The sequence below is a fragment of the Lepisma saccharinum genome, chromosome 21, assembly GCF_977018435.1.
Source record: "Lepisma saccharinum chromosome 21, izLepSacc3.1, whole genome shotgun sequence".
NCBI classification, from domain to species: domain Eukaryota; kingdom Metazoa; phylum Arthropoda; class Insecta; order Zygentoma; family Lepismatidae; genus Lepisma; species Lepisma saccharinum.
Genome location: NC_139249.1, coordinates 38,237,152 through 38,258,506, shown reverse-complemented (window position 1 = coordinate 38,258,506; position 21,355 = coordinate 38,237,152).

Genomic DNA, 21,355 nt, shown 5'->3' with positions numbered 1-21,355 from the left:
TTTGGGAATAATACTAATATCCTCCCTTGGGGCTGCAATTGGAACGCGCCACCACTAACTAGGTACAACAGAGTGTATACTTGGTGCAGCCGATTGACATGCGCATCCAAGTAGGTGCTACGGTTAAACCGCGCAACCAAAAAGTGCTGTGGGGCGTCGATCAGAACGCGCTCGCCACTGATGTAAACAAAATTTCCGCTACGGGAATGGTAAATCAACCAAACAGATGCAATATCTGTTCAAAGACACAAACTTGTATCAGTGCTTTGACTTCCTTAATTTTCATATTAACTTACATGTGATCATTGATTTGATTTATAAGATATATATATTAATTTACTTCTTTCATATTTATTTTTTGTCTTCTTATAATATATTCTATTGTTTTTCATCTTTTCAATTTCCTTTGTTCTTATTTATAGTTATTCATATATATTATGCCAATTCTTAACCTTGCACGCCTGGTGCTGCCATCTCTATTCGTCTTTGGCAAACTATTCACATTACTTGGTCCTATTGGGTACGTAACAAAGTCAGACAGGGAAATGAAGAAATTAAAAGATGCGTGGCTCAATACCGTATTGAGTGTATTACCAGAGCAGAAGGGGTGGAAAAGAAATATGACTCCTTGCTAAACAAGTTGGAAGGGGAGGTACAGGGTGTTCGTGAAAACATTGAGCAGCTCAAATTAGACAATGCTCTGGAAATCCAAGCATTGAGGCAGGAGGTCACCCAAAAAATGTGTGTAGTCGTAGAAAACAAAGGTTTAACTAATTTTACCGATCACGACAATGTCGCAAAAAATGTTAATGGCATTCCAATGGTGGATAGCTGTGTAAAAAGGGAAAGGAATTTGGTTGACTTTGCAGTTGGGAATGACCAAAGATCTGATAAAGAGGAAGACTTGTCAAAAGAGGTTACACTTCCTCTTGTCGTAATATCTACTTTGAGGTCAATACAAGGGACGATGAGTAAATTGAATGAAGTTGTTACCCGGTGGGACAGTAGGTGTGTAGTTAGTACGAAAAGGGAATCGAGTTACTCTACGGATAACAAATTGTTGGGAAGGGAAACTAGTGGTTTGAACAGGAAGTTTGTTGATAAGGCTACTGCTACAGATGACTCCGATTTAGAAAGCGTTTCACGTATTGGTGTCGGTAGTTATGTAAATGTTAAAAATGGTTACTCGAGTACTGGAACGTCGTGTAAGGAAGATGTCTACAAAGACTTTGACAGTGAAAGAAACAAGAAAAGTTACTTGAAAACGCGACACAAGAAATTGTTGTTGAACGAGGGTAATGTGATCTCTAAAGAGGAAACTGGTCTAGACCGACAGGACAATGTACCGGCTGAGGGTGGGGGAACACATCAAGTGTTGCGTCCGAACAGCGTACACATTAAACCGCAGGACTTATTAAAATTTCCGAAATTTAATGGGATAGTTTCTGAAGTGACACCGTCTCAGTTCTTGGAGAAAACTGAGGAACTCTTAGATTTATATGGGATTCATGAGAACCAGTACCTCAGCTATGTACCTAAGTTGTTTGTTGACAGCGCAAAAGTATGGTACGGGGAAAATAAGGATAAAATTTGTTCTTATGTGGAATTCAAACAGGGGTTTCTTTCACATGAGAATTCTAGATGGCGCAGCTCTTGCCTTACTAGAATACTTAATTCGCCTTACAATAAGTCTGTAGAGGAAAGCGTCCTCCAATTTTTCTCAAAAAATTTCAAACTGTTGAAATCTATACAACCCAACTTGGAAGAGTCTCATCTAGTAGCCCAGTTGGGTACTTTGTTGCCTTACAAACTAAAGGAACACTTCGTCATGCAGGATGTTTCCACTTTTTCAGAAGCACTTCATGCCATTGAAAGCTATGAGTCTTTGAGGGATCTGGGGACGAAGAAGGAACAGGGTTACACTCAAAAGAGCAAAAATGGCCGTGAAACTTTGGGTAGAGTCTCTGTGGTATCACAAGCGAAGGATACCACAGGTAGAACGAATCTGAAAGATGCTAATACATCTTCGTCTGAGAATGTGATGAAGCCTCAGGTCAGTCCGCGTAGTAAGAGACGAGTTCAGGCTACGTCGTTTTCAGCTAGAGAGTCTGTTTCGGGAAACGAGTCGGAACTCGCATCGCGGGAGGTGATGTGAGTGGGGTCAAGATAAATCCTCCTAATAGTCGCTCCAATGGTTATACACCGCGGGCAGGTAATCAAAATATGGGTAGAAATATCCCCATCTTGGAAGGTAGACAGCTCGTAGGTGACAGTATGTTTGTGAGGGTTGCTCAAAATTTTGCAGGTTACCCAGTTTCATTTGATGCAGATGGCAATAGGCACATTGATCTATCGGTGAGTGGGCAAACAATTGATCAGTTGAATGAAAGACTAAGGTCATGTCAAAGACTTGCTGATTCTGTTCTCGTTATGATTGGATCTAATGATTTACTTAGATATCGATCAGTGGAAGAAATAAAAAGGGGGTTGGTGGAAACAGTCAAAGAACTGTCTAGCAGGACGAAGGATATAAATCTGTTAACATTGCCACCTATTCCAAAATTGATGTCTTCAAAGGGTTCCACTGCGTGGCGGAATTGGGAAGAAGTCAATGACTTCATTATGTCATTACATAATGGTAATAATGTAAAAGTATTTAATATTTCTCCATTGTTTTTTGATGACAGTGATCGCATTAAACTTGAATTGTTTGAAGAATTCATTGGACATCCGTCTCGTGGTAGAGTAGACAAAGTTCATTGGACCAGGGAGGGAATGTCGGTCATGTTAAACTTTTTGAGATCCTTGGGAGTGTTGGGTGAACCGGTAGGTCACACTTCAATGAGGGAAACTTGTCAAGTGAAAGCTGAGGTTCATTCTTCTCCAAATTTCAACGAGATTGAAATAGGTAATGGACGGACGGGAAACGACCAGTACACTCTCCACAAAGGGCAGGGGGGAGAGTGAAGTAACACGACCTGGCATACTATTTGTAAATATGGAAGATGATTCGGGAGACGGGGAGTTAGATGAATTTGATAAACAGTTAATACCTATTAATGTACAAAATAATAATAACCGCCCTTCGGCTTTAATTCAAATTACAATTTTAGATCAGAAATTGACTGCCTTATGTGACTCGGGCGCAGAAACGAGTCTGATGTCACTAGATGTATGGAAAGGTCTCTCCTCACTCATTTCTAGACCAAGGTTGATTCCAGCATCAAATGTTAAATTGTCGGATTATTCTGGTACGAAAACTAAGTCAGTTGAAGGAATAGTTAAAGTAATGGTAAATTTGGGAGGTTATGACATTTATGTACAGTTTCTTGTAGTGAAAAAATTGAGCGTTCCTATCATTTTGGGATTCGATGTGATATACAATGTTCAGGGTGAATTGAATTTTGATTCGGAAGCTTTGTTCTATCAGACCCGTAATGGCAGAGTCTTTTTAAAATTCACTCCATTGGAGGAAGTGGGTGACCCGAAGGAACCTAGACTTGTCAAAAATGTGCAGGTGTCTGAATGTAAGAACGTTAGGGTAAATAATAGGTCTCTCTTCGAAATAAAGTTTGAGGAATCAGTTGAGTTATCGATAGAACAAAAGTCTCGACTAATTGATATGCTCAAAGAGTACGATGGTGTATTTTCTGATAAACCCGGATTATGCAAAGAGTATATACATGAAATGGAGCTAAATACTGATAGTCCCATAGTCAAGAAAAATTACCTTATACCCTACGCTTACCGTGAGAAAGTGAAGGAACAAATTGATTTGATGTTGCAATGGGATGTGATAGAGCGATCTAATTCGGAATACCATTCTCCTTTGTTGGTTGTACCAAAGCCAAATGGCGGGATTCGTCTTTGCGTAGATTTGAAGAAAATCAATAAACACGTAAAATTGAAGCAGATCTCTCCTTTGAAAATAAATGATTTGTTAACATCCTATCAGGACTGTAAATACTTGACATCCTTAGACTTAGGGAATGCATACTGGCAGGTGCCCTTGCACCCGAACAGCCGAAAGTATACAGCCTTTTCTTTTGACGGTGTACAATACCAGTTTAAACGTGTAGTTTTCGGTTCAATTAATGGCACTTCAGTATTTGTGGATGTAATGAATCGAGTTCTTGGTATGTTTCACGAGTTCACTGTAATCTATGTAGATGACATAATTATAAAGTCAAAGGATTTGGATTCGCATATAGAACACGTCAGATTAGTGCTTTCGAGATTGAAGGAAGCTGGTTTTACTTTGAAGCTCGAAAAGTGTAAATTTTGTGTTCAGGAGTTGAAGTTCCTAGGTCACATAATTACCACAAACGGTTATCAGAAAGACCCCGCTTACGTGCAAAGTATAGTAAATTTACCTGTGCCTTATAATATTAAGCAGTAGCAAAAGATCTTGGGATGCTTCAACTGGTTGAGCAAGTACATACATAATTATGCCATGATTGCGCACCCTTTGTATGACCTTTTGAAACATAAAACGAAATGGCAATGGACCATAGAGGCTGAGCGAGCTTTTGAACGATTAAAAGAATTGGTAGTTCAGGAAGTCACTTTAAACTATCCAGATTTTAATAAGGATTTCTTTGTACAAACGGATGCCTCCTTAATTGGAGTTGCCGGATATTGTTATCAGATTAATGAGGGTGAGATACGACATTTAGGTTATGTCAGCCGGTTACTGAAATCATATGAAAAGTCGTATACATCCACGGAATTAGAGGTCTTGGCGATTCTTTTCACTATTGACAAATTTTCATCCTTTCTTCGAGGAAGGCATTTTGTGGTAATATCAGATCATAAGTCACTCACGTGGTTGGAGTCAGCCCACACGTGGAATGCTAGACTCACTAGATGGTTTATGCAACTCCAGCAGTATTCTTTCGAAGTGCGATATTGTAAGGGTTCCGATAACCAATTGGCGGACTTGCTCAGTCGCACGTTTCCGAATATTTCAAACTCTGTGTTTCGAATAAATCAAAATCAGGCGTTGTTTCCAGAAAAAATAGTTATTTCCAAAGAGGAAATTATTAAGTCCCAGCGGGAGGACTCTCAACTCAAGGAAATAATAGATTACCTGGAAGGAAATGGTTCAGTGGTCAATCCTCGTTCCAGAACTTGGAATCAAACCTATTGCTTGTTTGATGAAATATTATACATACGAGATTACCATGATCATAAAAAGCTCAGAATATGCATACCGGTTTTCTTAATTGGTAAAATACTCATAAGTTGCCATGATGATGTGGGACACTTTGGGGTGGCAAAAACCTTGGCGGAAGTCTATAGGTTGTTTTTCTGGAAAGGAATGAAGTCAGATATCAAGTCTTTTGTTAAGGATTGTGAGATTTGCCAGCGTACAAAACCCAATAAGCATCCTTCTAAATTCGTTGCGAAATCACATAACACAGATAAACCTGGTCATGTGTTATTCCTTGATTTGCAAGGACCTTTCGCCTTAGGGCCGAAAAAAGAAAGGTTTCTGTTTACCGTCCTGGATTCAGCTTCCAGGTTTCTCGTGGCTTATCCAATATCAAATAGTAATTCGAAGATGATACTTAACAAGTTGGAAAAAAATTATTTCATTCACTTGGGAGTCCCTCGACGGGTTGTCACAGATAATGGGCCCCAATTTAGATCTAAAATGTTTCAGGAGTCCATGAAAAGGTGGGGAATTGATGTAACTTATGTCCCTACCTACCATCCGAGTTCTAACATGGTGGAGAGGTATCACGAAGAGCTTAATCGATTAATGAGGGTTTTGTGCTCCACGAATCACTCAAGGTGGCCAGATTATATACAGGATGCTCTGCACCTGTTGAATAATTCCATATCTTCTCAAACCGGTTTTACTCCTAGGGAGTTACGCCTAAATTTGGAAAGAAACTTTCTTGATTTTGGTCCCGTAGGGTTGGGTATGAACAATATTTCTTGGAATTCTAAATTGGTTATGGCGGATTTAAGGAGTAAGGAATCACGAAAAGGCTGATTAGAGAAAATAAATTTAAAGACAGCTAAAAGATGCAGTATCAAGCTGGGAGACTTGGTATTTGTAAAAAATCATGCTCCTGGAAATTTGGGTGACAAAATCATTAAAAAATATTGTAATTTGTACTATGGACCTTATCTCTGTGTAGAGAACTTTAAGGATTCCACGTTGAAATTAGTAGACTGTATCACGGGGGATTTATTAGAAAATCAATCCATCGAAAATGTGAAACTATGGTTGTGCTCTCAGGAGAAAATGAAGCAATGGTTGACAAAGGTAAAGGGGGTCAATATGCTTTACTCAGGTGTGATTGATGAAAGGTTGCAGGAACTTGACTCACACGTTCGATTCGTGAGTGAGCCTGCTTATACAAATCAAGAGTGAGGTGTACTGTTCAGAAATGACGCATATAGGTCAAGTAGATGATCACCTGCGGCGGGCTAATATGGCCAAGTAGGAGGGATTCAGCGGCGGACCGGAGTATGCTAGTTGGGAACAACAATTACTAACGATAGTTAGAGTTGTGAAGATAGGAGAGTTAGACAAATTGCAGAGTAAGCTATTCATTTAAGGGTTTGGGCATGTGTTATTGAAAAAAAAATTAAGGGATTACTTAGAATGTTGATGCCCAGTTTTGTCCGGATTCGAAATATCAGGTAATAATTGCCTTGTTAGTCCAAGTGGAATCTTGCCTGCGGCGGGCTGTGGAGCCAAGTGAGCAAGGTTTTGCGGCGGGACAGCACGCGACTGATGGGTCATAGACTCACTCAATACCTGATGAAATTTGCAATCATGTGGTGACCAGGGCGACATGAGCATTCCCTTCCTGTCAAATTCATACAGTGTTCTTGTTGTAAATAGTATGATGTTGTAAATGGTGTAATTGATTCTTTGTGATTATGAGAGTCTATGTTCTATGTTCAGTTGAATATTAATCTATTGTAAGAATTGTTTAGATGGGTTCGGCCTTTAGTTGGGCGCCAACTATGACAATATTTGTCATGGCTGTGACATTTGTAAAGTGAATTAAGGCCGATTGTGCCGAAACTGCCCATAGATGGCATTTGAGTGCTGAATTTACCTTGAACCGAACATTAGTACAAAGATTTGACAATAGATGGCCTCAAGGTACTTTATGTGAAAATTAACACGAATGTTTGTATAAGTGTTATAAATAAGATTGTATTGTGTATACGACAAAAAATAATATTTAAATTAGATTATGAACATTTAAAATATATCGCAATAGTAACGTACGTTGTGGTATTGCAACAAAAGAGAAACTTTCGTCAACGCCGGAAGAATGCGCAATAAAAGTGAACTGGTTCGAGGAACGGGTCATCGCACCCGTTACCTGTGCATAAGCGGTGGAATGGAAAGAGCAGGAATCGGAATCGAGGGAACTGTTCAAGGACTCGGTCCGGGAGAGGAAAGAATCTTGGTGGATGTAAAAAGGAATTGGAGGAAGCATCAATGGAAATCGAACATAATGGGAAGTGTTAAGTGAATCCATATTTCTTAAATTGTTCATGAAGGACTGTTCGTCAAAAATCTCGATGAGTATGGATTCTCCATTGTGTCTAAAGATGGATATTTTAAATTAAACATAACGGAAATTTCCCCGATGGCATCTGATCCGTAAGTACTGTTTTGATGTCATTCCTTGCATCACAGTTACAAGAATGGGAAGAATTGTGATCTACACCCAAATTCTTTCTCAAATATAATAATGCTAGCATCCGTGTGTCACAAATGGCCATAATTCGTGTGCTTTCTTTGTTTTAAGATTTGGCGGAAAACTTGGCGTCCGTGGCAGCCATATTGGATAAAAGTAAATAAGAACGTTGAGGAATTTTACTTTCAGTCGTTAAAGATTGTTAAAGGTCTCAGACGTATGTCTTTACAACAAACTTTGATGAATGATTCAGTTTTGTTTTGTTTGGATAATACAATGCCGGTATTTGAAACCGTTAAAATATTTCGGTAGGAAAAATAATAATTTGTACTTGGCACCTGACCTGTAAGAAAATATTTATTGTCTAATACATGTTTGTTTACGTGTTATTGTAAATAAATAGTTGTAGTCAAAGCAGTATTTCTGACTCCAGATCAACATTATGTATCCAGGCATGTTTGATGTAATTTAAATGGTATCGTGTTAATAAGAATGTTTCTTTCAGGATGGAAAGGTTCATCTCGCTCTGGTCTCATAAGTCGATAAACTGAACTTCCATTTCAGCAAGGGTTTTATGTTACATTCTACTGTTCTGGGTTGGGTGTTCGAAAAGCTAGCATATTCCCCCCCCTTTTTTTTCTTTTTGTGGTTAAGCGGAACTGCTGAATTTTTTTTTTTAGTTTACAAATTTCATACATCAGTGTAGATTAATTGTCTTCTTTTTCTTTCTAAAGGCCTGTGGGAATGTAAGTTAAAGGTAAAAGGCTAGGGTGAGATAATTTCATTCGCAGAATTGTTCATTCCAACCGGTTGATTCACATATGTGGTATTTTGGACGTTGATTTTTTTTTATCTGGGAACTTAAAGGGGTTTAATCTCACAAGAGCAATTACGATGCTGCGTATCCGTGCGTTGCTGGACGGGTGAGTCCAAAATGCGGTGGTTCTATGAATTTTTTTTAAGGAGCATATAGGTTTGGGAAATTTTGTAGTGCACTGCATGAGGACAAATAGGAACGGGAAAGTCTCGTCTACCTAAGATGCATAAGTATTACAAAGCAAACTGTCCATTACCATGCTTACTCTCGTTGTTTTACACAATGAGAGTTTAATGAACTTAAACAAAACGCCCAACAAGCTGGTGACAACTTGTACACTAGCAGACGCAAAAATACTCATTGACAATTTGCCAAGCAATACTTGTGCATCCCACTTTACCGGACCGGATTTTTGGCCAATTAGCCACATTAATTTCTGGCGGCAAAATTGCCCTGTCGTCAAGTGATAAGGCACTTCATTTTGGCAATTCATCTCGCTTCAAGACATTCTCGTGAATAACTATACTCTGTCCCATATATCTCGGGAGCAGGCAATGACGCGAGATGGCTCCACCAATGAACAAGTGAGAGGGAACGGGATTGCGTGGAGGGGAAAAGCTACTACGGTTACCAGCCTTCGCAGGAGCGTGTTCTACTTCGCTCTGTCCCCTCGATTTCCTCCATTCTCTGCCGCCATGCGCGGCCTCGATCCAGAGATAGTCGGGACAGAGTATATAGCGGCGGTGAATTGTATTTTTCACGTGTACAAAAACAGCAATATCAGTGGTCACACCTTTGGATCTACTCTCGGAATAAATTATTATGGCGTTTGTTACGTTCCTTTTTAGTTGTTACCCTATGTTCTTTCTGTCGGGCCTAAGACTCTTCAGACCTTAGTTGAAGCCATCTCTGGATCAAGGAAACACTGAACACCATAGATGGGTTTGACTGTTTATTTACCAAATTTCATACAGTTTGTAGTAGAAGGGATTGTCGAGTAAACCTTACTTTGAAGTTTAGAATTTACTAGATTTTTGGTTTGGAAGTTTTTACATTCAGCCAAATCAGGGAATGAAAAGTAACCTGTTCAGACAGGTTGTCTTCTATTCAACACAGGAAGAGTTAAAACCTCAGACCTGTTAAACACAGGTCTTCTACTCCCTATTCAACACAGAAGAGTAGTCCGTAAAGCCTGTTAAACACAGGTGATATACTTCCTATTAAACACAGGAAGTGTCCTTATTTTTTCCAAAATCTTCGCTTTTATACACTAGGGTTTACTCTCCAACCCCGGCGATTACATATTTTTTATATCAAAATACAGTTACATTCTTTTGAATATTTTTTATTTTCATGGTAACTTCTGCCCCCGTCTTCCCTTGCAGCGTTGCCAAACGTAAGACCAGTCTGTTCCTCCTCTCTAACAACGCTTGTCACTACACCCGATGAGGTGAAGAATCTATTGTCGTCTCTTTCAGCTCACCGTGCCCTAGGACCGGACGATATCAACACCATGTTCCTCAGCAAAACTGTGCAATCCCTGTGCTATCCCCTCTCCATTCTCTTGAACAGACGTTTTTCGGAAGGAATCTTTCCTCACGCTTGGAAACAAGCTAACATCACACCGATTCACAAGAGTGGTAACAAAAATTTTGTTTCATCTTACAGGCCAATCTCCTTACTCTCTCCTCTGTCCATCATCTGTGAAAAAGTAATCAAAGACAGACTGTACAAATTTGTTTCTCCGTACTTAAGCTCTAAGCAACATGGTTTTCTTCCTGGTAGCTCCTGTTTTACAAATCTGTCTGTTTTACTCTCACATGCTATGAAATGCATTTCAAATAATTCACAATTAGATGTAATATACATTGATCTGGCCAAAGCCTTTGATACTGTTAGTCATCGTCTTCTGATTCACAAATTATGCAATAGATTCAACATTCATGGCAAATTTCTAGCCCTTCTCACAGATTACCTTAGCGATCGCCAACAACGTGTCGTTCTTCCAGGAACTGTTTCTAACTTTCTTCCTGTGCTCTCTGGAGTTCCACAGGGTAGTGTTCTAGGACCTCTCTTGTTCATATTATTCGTCAATGACCTTGCCGACCATCTCACAGCTCCCTCTAGTAATTACCTTCTTTTCGCAGATGACTGTAAAATGTTCAGAGAAATATCCACTTCCGATGATACTCATCTTCTTCAGAATGACATAACAACATTTACTTCCTGGTGCCTGACATGGGACCTTAACACATCCTGACAAGTGTACTACTCTCACTATCTCTCTCAAGAAGAATCTGTTAAAGTCATCTTACTCCATCGCTGGCAATAACATCAAAGCAGTATCCTCTCACAAAGACCTAGGCATTGTTTTCGACCAAAAGCTCACATTCGAGGAACATATTTTATGCACCACAAAAAAGGCCATGCGTCTCTTAGGTTTACTCTACCGTTTCACTGAAATTAGTCACATCTCAGCCCTCACCTTGTACTTCAAATCATTCATTTCCCCAACAATAGAATTCTGCTCTCCCGTCTGGTCCATGGCATGTCCCACTCATCTCTCCAGAATCGATTCAGTCTTTCACTTCTTCCTAGCTATAGTCCGTCACAGGGTTCCCTCATTACGCAATTTTTCATCTCCGCATCTCTTGTCTTTTCTAAACTTACAAACTGCTTATCAGCGACGTTTGCAGAATGATTTGAGTTATTTATACAAAATTGTGAATGGCAAAATCCGCTGCAACACACTTCTTGAGGAATTCCACTTTCGAGTACCTATGCTCACAACACGCAACACAAGATTATTTTATACAATAAAACCTAGACTAGAAATTCAAAAAAGATCTCTCTTTTACAGACTTGCAGCACAATACAATGATCTCCCCTCAAAAATTGATATATTTTCCTCCGAGTTTGCCTTTCGGTCTTGTATTAGAAGAAATGCTTGTAATTAATATCACATAGTGCCATCTTATACTTATTTTTTTGTTCATTTGCTATTCACTTTTATGTTGTTTTGTTGCTCTTAATTATTTTTATTTTATTTTTTATTTTTTGGCTTATTATTGCTTTCTCATTGTTGTCAATTTCAGTGTAAAATGGCCACCTGTGCTGTATCTGGAATTTTCTCAATAAATAAAGTTGAGTCGTAATATGTTTCTTTCTTTTATCTTTCTTCACAAAGAATAAACTTTATACTTCACAAGTTACAGTAGTCCGTTGATCAAAACGTTTATGTACAGGTTAAACGCTCTATTCATCTGAGCACTGATTAGCGGAACATTAAATGCGTAATACGACCGTGTTACATTTGTCAACATTTTGCATGAGATTAAGGCCGTAACAAATAAAATCGTAACACGTTCAATATTTTATTGCTAAAAATGTAGCCTACCGTATGTGTATCGACAAACTGTCTTTAAAAAAATGAGCACTTCATTAATCCAGTTTTTCTTCATTCCTGCTTTGAAAAAGCAATTAAAATTAGAATGTTGCGATTTCCTCCCTTTGTTTATATTTAGTATGCATTTACAAAGGGTCCATTGTTGTTGTTCGTTTCAATAAAAAGAAAATCTAGGTTGCATAAAACCTATGTCGAAAGATGAGTTTTTTTTCTCTATGCTACACCAATGGTTTCAGGGATTGACATATTGCAATCAATACACATCACATCAGTAGATTGGAATTGATTTTGATTTATTTTACTTCGCTTCTTGTGCCACTTTTGGCTAATTTTCGAAGATGAGGATGAGTGATGATACCATGAAATTGATAAATGGATACTCGCAAACATCCATGTCCAGGCCGGGATTCGAACCCCAGACCTCTGGCGTTGTAGCGCGATGTGCTAACCAATCCGCCGCAGGGCCGGCTCAGTAGGTAGGAGTCGGGAAAAGTTTGTTGCGAAGTGACGATTAATATCATATTTTGATATGCATTTTACAACATATGAATCATATCAATAACTCATACAGCACAAATCTCCAAGGGATATCCATTGGATATCCACAATGTCCAGATCAGATCCATGGATATTTTGGATATCCATTTGATGTCCATTAGATATCTAAACATGCACTTTTCATATCCATACGATATCCAAAGTACGTAGAAAAATTGTCTAAATCAATACATATAATGTCCAAATAACGTCCCACTTGATGTCCAAAAGTGATCCGGAAATATTAATTTATGCCGGCAAATGGATATCCAGGGAACATCCATTTAATATCTATTGGATATCCAGAACTTCCGGCCCGACCGCCCGATATCCAATGGATGTCTTTTGGACATTTGTGGGCTGTATGGGTGTGGCTGTCCTTAGTTTTAAACCCTCCTAGACAAAAGTCCTCGCTCAATATTCGATGTACACTCACCGGCAATACAAATGGGACAACTAGATCCTGAAATACTCGCTTCCCTGCAAGGCGTTATGTGTGTTGCATAACTCTACGGCGGTGGTAGAAGTTGCCATTGGAAATTACACTTATCGCCGTAGAGTTATGCAACACACATAACGCCTTGCAGGGAAGCGAGTATTTCAGGATCTAGTTGTCCCATTTTTATTGCCGGCGAGTGTACTTTTCCTGTGTTTTTTCAATTTGCGTCCACATGGCGAAGGAAAGCATCATCCCTTTCGTTAAGTTGTTTTTGTTATTGTTATAATTCCACTTCTTCATCGCCATGTTAATGTTATTCTTGACTGCAGTTTCACCTGTGTCCAGGGCGGCGAGGAATGACCCTAGCCTTACCTGAAATTAGCCTTGGTAGGTAATCGTCAGAATCAGCAGAATTCAGACCGAAGCGACAGGCAGGGATTCAAGCCGAACACCCTGTAGGCAAGCATTCACAGCGCATATGCGGACAACAAACCGAGGCCACACAATGAACGCCACTGAGAAAACGGCCCAGTCCCAAGCAACAAGCGACAAGTGCAGCTTGCCGTGTCACTTCGGTTCAATTGATTGATTGAGTTGGTGTTTTAAGTTCACTATATGAACAGTAAGGCTGATGGGGACTGGACCTACACTTTAAAGTGGGATTCGCACCACTATGTGTCGGGTATCGAAAGGGGGAACCCTTAATTACAAGGCGGCGACGCTACATTCGGAAACATAATTGTAGTTGTACGCAAATTGTCCATAACTATTTTAATTCCTTTTTATTCTACAGCCTGCCTGTGCTGTTTTAAGGAATGGAATTCTGTTGTTGTGAAGCTGCTGTAGTCAGTCCTCTGCTATTTGACGTTGTTATCTCAATTCATGATCAACACATTCTGAAAAAAAAATGAATGAATGAAAATTAATATGGACAATTCTAGTACTTCTATTTATTTTGCCGTTGGGTATACAGTCTCATTTTGTATTGTGCTGGATTGAAGTGCGGAGCTCGAGTTTCACTTGCGTTGTGTGTCGACATGCCTGATCATACCCAAACGCAGTATGGCATGTGCATGTAAAGAACTTCCCTTCATTGTCACTAGAGGCGCTGAGAACCTATTCTGATTCTGACATGAGAAACAGCGCCAACGGAGACGGTTTGAACTAATACTGATTTCGGTAAAAACGGAATGACAAACGAGTACATGTATCGTGAAACGTTTATATCCCTGGACCGCCAGCCAGCCGGACCTTTATGTGTGTGTGTGAGAGAGATAGAGAGAAGGAAGAAGAGAAACAGTAAGGAACAAGAAGAATGAAAGAAAGAAAGATCTAATGTCTATCATAACATGCATGCATTATCTCATTTTGCGTCTCTTTTTCTGCCACTTTTAGCTAATCGTGATGACGATTAGATGAAATGAATGAAGGGACACACATATCCAGACCGAGGCTCTAACCCGAACCCATGCACGTAGCCAGGAAGAGGGCTAAGGGGGCTGAAGTCCCCTAAATCCTACAAATAATTTAAATGTAATTTTATTGTTAATAACAGAAATAAAGTTATAACCACAGTAAAAACTCCATTACTTCGAAAAATGTTTAGTGTGCAACAGAGGAAGGAGGTTATATTTTTATATTCTACAATTTAATGCAAAGAATAAACTGATTCCTAGCTTCCAAAACATTTTTTTTTTGTGAGAGGTCCCAGATTATAAACTTTATGAGTAAAATTTACTACTAACTGTTAAAGCCTTTTTTAAAAAATGTTAATTTTAATGTTAATGTTAAATGTTAAAATGATAAAATGTTAATTACAAAATACAATAACTATGACTTTTAATACACTAACTGTACAAAATATAAGAAAATTAATGAACAACAATTGTGTTAGATATTCACTGATACGGTGGATAGAGAATCAAAACCTCTCCATTTATGTAATAATAACAATAAATTTGGATTGAAATTGGTATATTTTTAATAACTTATAATAGTTACTATTGTAAAATAACAATAATTATTATTCTCATTATTATTTGTACTACTCAAGTTTTATGTATGGCCTGACCCCCTCTACAAATATTTCTGGCGACTCCCGTGCTGATAAGGGATGAGCCCCTCCCCCCGAAATAAAATTCTGGCTACAGACCTGCCCGACCCCCTCGGTGGCGAGATCGACCACTCCACTAATTCTTGACTCAACGCACAGATAACAAGACGGCCAGCACGGTACACGTGGAGATAAAAATTACAATATAAATGCCTTAGGATTAAAAATTGCACAATTGCTTTTAAAATACATTTAGTGAAAAGGGTTCTAGTTTTAAGTCCACATTTACGCGCCGATAGGTTAATCAGGGAATGACTAGATGGAAGCGAAGTACTGAAATATGATCCAATCGGAAATTGAGAGGCGTCTCCTGAACGCATGCGGTGAATGCTGCGCATGCGTCAATTGTGGGAAACTGGACAGCTTGCTCTGCGACGACATTAATGAGCATTTCTACATTCTAATTTCTTCATATAGGAGAAGTATTTATTTTACATGAGAGCGCTCAACTAAGCTTATATTACATTTCTTGGTTCTGAAGTGACGCATGCGTCAATTGTGGGAAAAGAATTATTACTTCCTTTCACTTCAGATCCAAGAAATGTAATATAAGCTTAGTTGAACGCTCTCGTGTAAATTAAATACTTCTCCTATATGAAGAAATTAGAATGTAGAAATGCTCATTAAGGTCGTCGCAGAGCAAGCTGTCCAGTTTCCCACAATTGAGGCATGCGCAACATGCACCGCATGCATTCAAGAGACGCATCTGGACATCATACACATACATAAGGAGAGGTTAGGGTCCTTAAAACTCTGCTCCCTCCCAGGGGTGCCAACTTGTCAAAATTATTGGGGGGGCTCTGATCACTGAATTAAATTAATGAATGACTCACTCTCTCCCTTTGTTAAGTTTTGGCCTCAGTGTTCTAAATCTCATAAAAGCTAGGGGTGTGCGGGATCCCGAAAAGTAGGGACCAGGATCGGGCAAAAAATTTCCCTCGGGATCCCGAGCAGTCGGGAAATACCGAATGCTCATTTAAAAATTTCTCGACGTTTTCTGCATTGTCAATTTCTGGAACGTATCGTAAATTGTTAGTTTTTAATCCAGAAATCACTTAAAGTGAAAATGACGTCTAGAATTCGAGATTTTCAGAGCTTCGGAAAATTTTGAACATTTCCCGTCCCGAAAATTTCCCGACTTGTCGGGAAATTGAAATTTTTTTTCGTCCCGATCCCGTCCCGAACCCCTAATAAAAGCCCATGACTTCCTCAAAAATATAAAATTTTTTATTCATAGTTCGAATGCAGAATATTCATTGTCCACGGATGGATATGTCACAAGTTTCGTCAACCATAATAGCAAAATATTCCCGACTTTTATATCAATGATCTAGTTCTGAATGTCATGTGAGAGCCATTTGTAGCCCGAACGTCCTATACACTACCCTAGTTCATACACATCGTCTTTTGAAACTCTTTTTAGTAAAACTTTTAACAATACTCATAATTACATACTTAGTATAGTAATAAGTCATGTGTTTTGCTGTCTCTTGTCATAGCCTCCCCAAAGTTGATGGTTTAGCGGTCTCAGCCCCCCCAAAGTTGATGGTCTAGAAAATTTTAAATGTGTATTTAAAGTTAAGTTCATGTGGCACAATTCAGAGTAAACTTTACAAGAGAAGCAAAATAATACATTAGATCCTCTTAAGCAAAATTATTTGGGGGGCTCTGCCCCCACATCGTTAATATTGGGAGGGCTCGAGCCCCCCAAGCCCCATGGAGTCGGCGCCTATGCTCCCTTCTCCCCCTTAGCATAATGTTCCGTAGTCACGGCCTAGGATACAGAATAATAATGAATCAGTGGCGGTGATTGGGTTCCAAAACCGGGGGGGCGGGGTAAAGTGCAAATCTTGGGGGGGGGGCAAGGACAGTATATTTTCCTTTGTATATAAGGTTTAGCATAGTGTGCGTGCAAAGGTGGCGAACATTTTTGAGGGGCAATCGCCACCCTAATCGCCGCCACTGATAATGAACAAAAATGGCGGTTCAGAATTTGAGAGAACTATGTATCTCACTGTAAAGGCAGGTTCAAAGATACGAAGTTCACTATTTATATTTTGAGCCTTGGCAACACTGATTGAAGTTAGGCGCGATTTGACGTTTGCACGGAATCGTCTGGCATTATTGACCATAACGTACTTCAAATGTTTTGTCAATAGCTTGATTTGTGTTGTTTATGTTGCCTTGGAGATTGCGCGACAACAATAAAATGGAATTAACTCGTGAACATTTTCGTGCGATGAGTTTTTACGATTTTCGACGTGGATTATCAAGACAAGAGTGCATCGATCAACTTACTTCCACATTTGGCGATGAAGCCCCATCCTTTGCCACTGTGAAACACTGGTATAACGAATTTAATCGTGGCCGCCATTCGCTCACCGACGAGATTCGCGAAGGTCGTCCAAAATCAGTTGTTGTTCAAGAAAACATTGATGCTGTGCAAAACCTAATACTGCAAGATCGTCATGTGACATACTGTGAGATTGAGGCAACCATAGGCATTAGTTCCACCAGCATATATAAAATATTACATGATCATTTAGCTGTGAGAAAGGTATGTTCTCGTTGGATCCCACACAATTTGACAAAAACTCAAAAAGACGCTCACGTCAATTGGTGCAAACAAATGCTCAATAAATACAATCGTGGTGCTTCAAATGACGTATATAAGATTGTAACAGGTGACGAATCATGGATATATGCATATGAGCCGGAACGTAAACAGCAGTCGACTGTATGGGTGTTTCAAGATGAACCCAATCCAACAAAAGTTGTTCGCGCTCGAAGCACATCGAAACAAATGGTCGCCTGTTTTTTCGGGAAAACTGGTCAAGTGGCTACTGTGCCTTTAGAGGAACGTAGAACGGTCAACTCTGAACGGTACACAAGAATTTGTTTGCCAGAGGTCTTCGGTCAAATACGGAAAACAAACAAACGCCGTCGGATCATTCTTCATGAAGACAATGCCAGCTGTCACACATCTCGTCTAACAACCGACTTTATGAACAGTCAAAAAATCGAATTGATGGGTCATCCGCCGTACAGTTCTGATTTGGCACCCAATGACTTCTTCTTGTTCCCGAATGTCAAGAATAAATTGCGTGGACAACGATTTTCGTCGGCGGAAGACGCCGTTGATGCGTTCAAAAACCATATTATGGTGGTGTCTCAGGAAGAATTGAAAAACTGCTTTGACAAATGGTTCGAACGAATGCAAAAGTGTATTGACCATAAAGGAGAATACTTCGAAAAACAATAAAGCAGTTTTCAATGTCAAATTCCTGTTTTTTCATTGTTAGGCTCAAAATATAAATAGTGACCCTCGTATGTGTACACAAAATATCCACCGCCGTATTCATTTGTTTTAGGTCCAAAAAGTGGCAGAAAAGCAACGAAAAATAACCAATTGAATCAATAAATCAATTTTGTTATGCACAATGTGAGTTTCAAAAATAAAAAGCATCTTCGATACCCGGTGGAGGCACATGGTGGTTTCGATCCAACTTTAAACTTGTTTTGCAGTCGCGATTAGCCTACGTGTGCAAAAAGTGGACTTAAAATATACTCAAGCTTAAACATTCAAGCGTGTATTGCTATTTTTGTTATTTTACTGCACTCTCTTTCCACTTTTGGCTAATCGCGACGATGAGGATGAGTAATGATGAGATGAAATTGATGAAGGGACACTCACAAAGAACACACATGCCATGGACAGGACTCGAACCTGGCCCGGTCTCCGTGACGCAGTGGTTAGCACATCGCGCTACGATGTCAGTGGCTCCGGTTCGAATCTCGGCCTGGGCATGGATGTTCTTTGTGAGTGTCCCTTCATCAATTTCATCTCATCCTCATCGTCGCGATTAGCCCAAAAGTGGCAGAACTTCAAAGTAAAATAAGCCAATTTAATATCAAAAATTGAGACATAATCGTGAGTAAAGTAAAGGATATATTCCCCAACAGAAAACCATAAAAACATCCCGTGAAGTTCGTAAAAGTAAAGGAGATTTCACACCGAAGTGTCAGGCGATACTTCAGGATTTCACCAGTCGAACGCAAGCTTGTACAGCTTGTCATGCCGCTGCTGTGTGAAATCTTGCTGTTAATTGGTTTCTTTCCCAAGCGGTCTGAAAGCTCCGTAAAATAAAGAGAAGGATAATTTGCGTCCATACATCTTTGAATGTGACTACATTTTTTACTGTCAACTACTTTCAGATGTGCTCGCTGTCACTGGCCAAGAAATCTTGATGTTCACTGGTTCTTCACCACAATTTGCCAACTTCTTGGAAGATTGCCCAGTTGATTAGAAAGCTTGAACTAACCTCTTCTAGGCTATGTCTAGAATGACTAGTGACAGACAAAGCCTAGGAGAGGCTAAATCACAGCCCCTAGATAGCTTTCCCCGCATACAAGTCCGTCGTCTGAGACTGGAAATTTGAAGAGTGCTGAAATATAATAAACAAATTGTAAACAAAATAATATCCCAATATTCCCATAACAATGTGATCGTTGCCTTTGCGACGATGGTTGAACGGATCAGTTGACGCATCCCAAAAATTAGCATTTCAAATTAGAAAAAATACAAGAAACTTTTTTTTATAGTCGATAATAGAAATAAGATTTAGTTAATTAGTATTTTAAGAAACTCCACCATTACTGGTCCCAAGCCTGGATGAGGAACGAGAAGGGAGCGGAGATGTTCACATAGGCCCCCATTGAGGATTGATCCTGGGAGCACTTGATTAAATGGCGGCAGCATTACTTAACGCCATTCTTATATAAAAAAAATCAATAAAAAATCCGGCCGTTTATCAATAACTGCACGGTACCTTCAGGCTCTACAAGCTAAGTTGAATCTTAATCTTCCTTGCAGAAGCATACTGATCTTAAGTATTAAACGACGTGCATACGTATTCACGTAACAAGAATAGTAAGCTTCTTCTAATTGTCCTCAAACATCAAATAGTTTGATATTAACATTTGTTTCCTATTTTATGACATTAATAATTAAATTTGACATAACAGGCACAAACATATGTTATTCTCAGATAGGCTAATCAGGTCTGGACCTGTAGTATTAAAATAGAATCGAAAACAGTATGCAACATGTCTCCACCGTGGATGAAACCCAGAACCCCTTGATTACAATGCAACGTCGTTATTACTCTCTAGACTCTAAACTCACAACTGAAACTACAAATGAAATAGGTTAGCCACATATGGCAAAAAATCCCAACGAAAACAAAATTTCCAGTCTTCTCCCAAACAAACCGGCTTTTTATCGACAAAAAAAAATTCGTTCCAGAAAGCCTCTTTTTTTTTCAACTCTAGCTTGGTAACACGCAAGGGCGTCCGCAGGATTTTTCTTGGGGGGCAGAATAAGATTTCTTATCTTGTCCCTCAGATATAGAACACGTCATTTACCTTTTATTATTATTATATCAATATTACTATTAATAATATTTATTATTATTTCAGAAATCATAAAATTGAAATTGAGTGAAAATACCTTGGTTGGCACTGTTGACAAATTCCGACTTGAGTCCACTATTTAAATAGAAACTGGATTCACCTCGCTTCCTTTCCATAAACATCTATCACTTTGGTGATGAACAATTCTTTATTTTTTAGTACTTTTTCACAATGCATAGATATCAACAGAGACCACTTAATCACCATCATGAACCTTATGATCCATGTTTTTACGTGTCAAAGGTTACTGTGTATGAAAAAATGTAATTATAAAGGACGGTGCGTGAATTATCAAACTTAGATGCCGATTTGGAGAGATGTTTCCGACTTTTCTGGATTCCGAACAGTCGTGAAATTCCAAAGTATCGTACATTGGGAAGTGGTTAATTATTGGTAGTTTTTGCGCTAAAAGGTTCGACAATTTCTTGAAATTAACGATGTTCATTTCAGAAGTGTAAAAATTAAGGGGGAGGGAAAAGTGTGTAGAATTCGAAGTCGAGATTACCACAGCGTCCGTATCGGATGTTTTCCCGATGTCCCGAACGGCGGAATGATAAAAATTTCTCTTCTCAATCCCGTCCCGACCAAAATTTTTCGTCCTGCACACCCCCCTAGTTACGGTAATCAATGCCTGTGGTAAAAATCTTCTTTCCTTGTTTGGTTCGTTTAATAAGTTAATTTAATGTCCTTTATTTTACATAGTTTTTTGTGCTACTTTTGTCTAATTGGTAAGTGATGATATGATGAAAGTTAAGAAGGGACACTCACAAGGAAACCAATGCCCTGGCCGAGATTCGAACCGGGACTCGTAACGCGCTGTGCTAACCACTCCGCCACAGAGACCGACTAACTTACAGTCTGCATCTCACAAAAAACAGTATTATTTATATTTAGG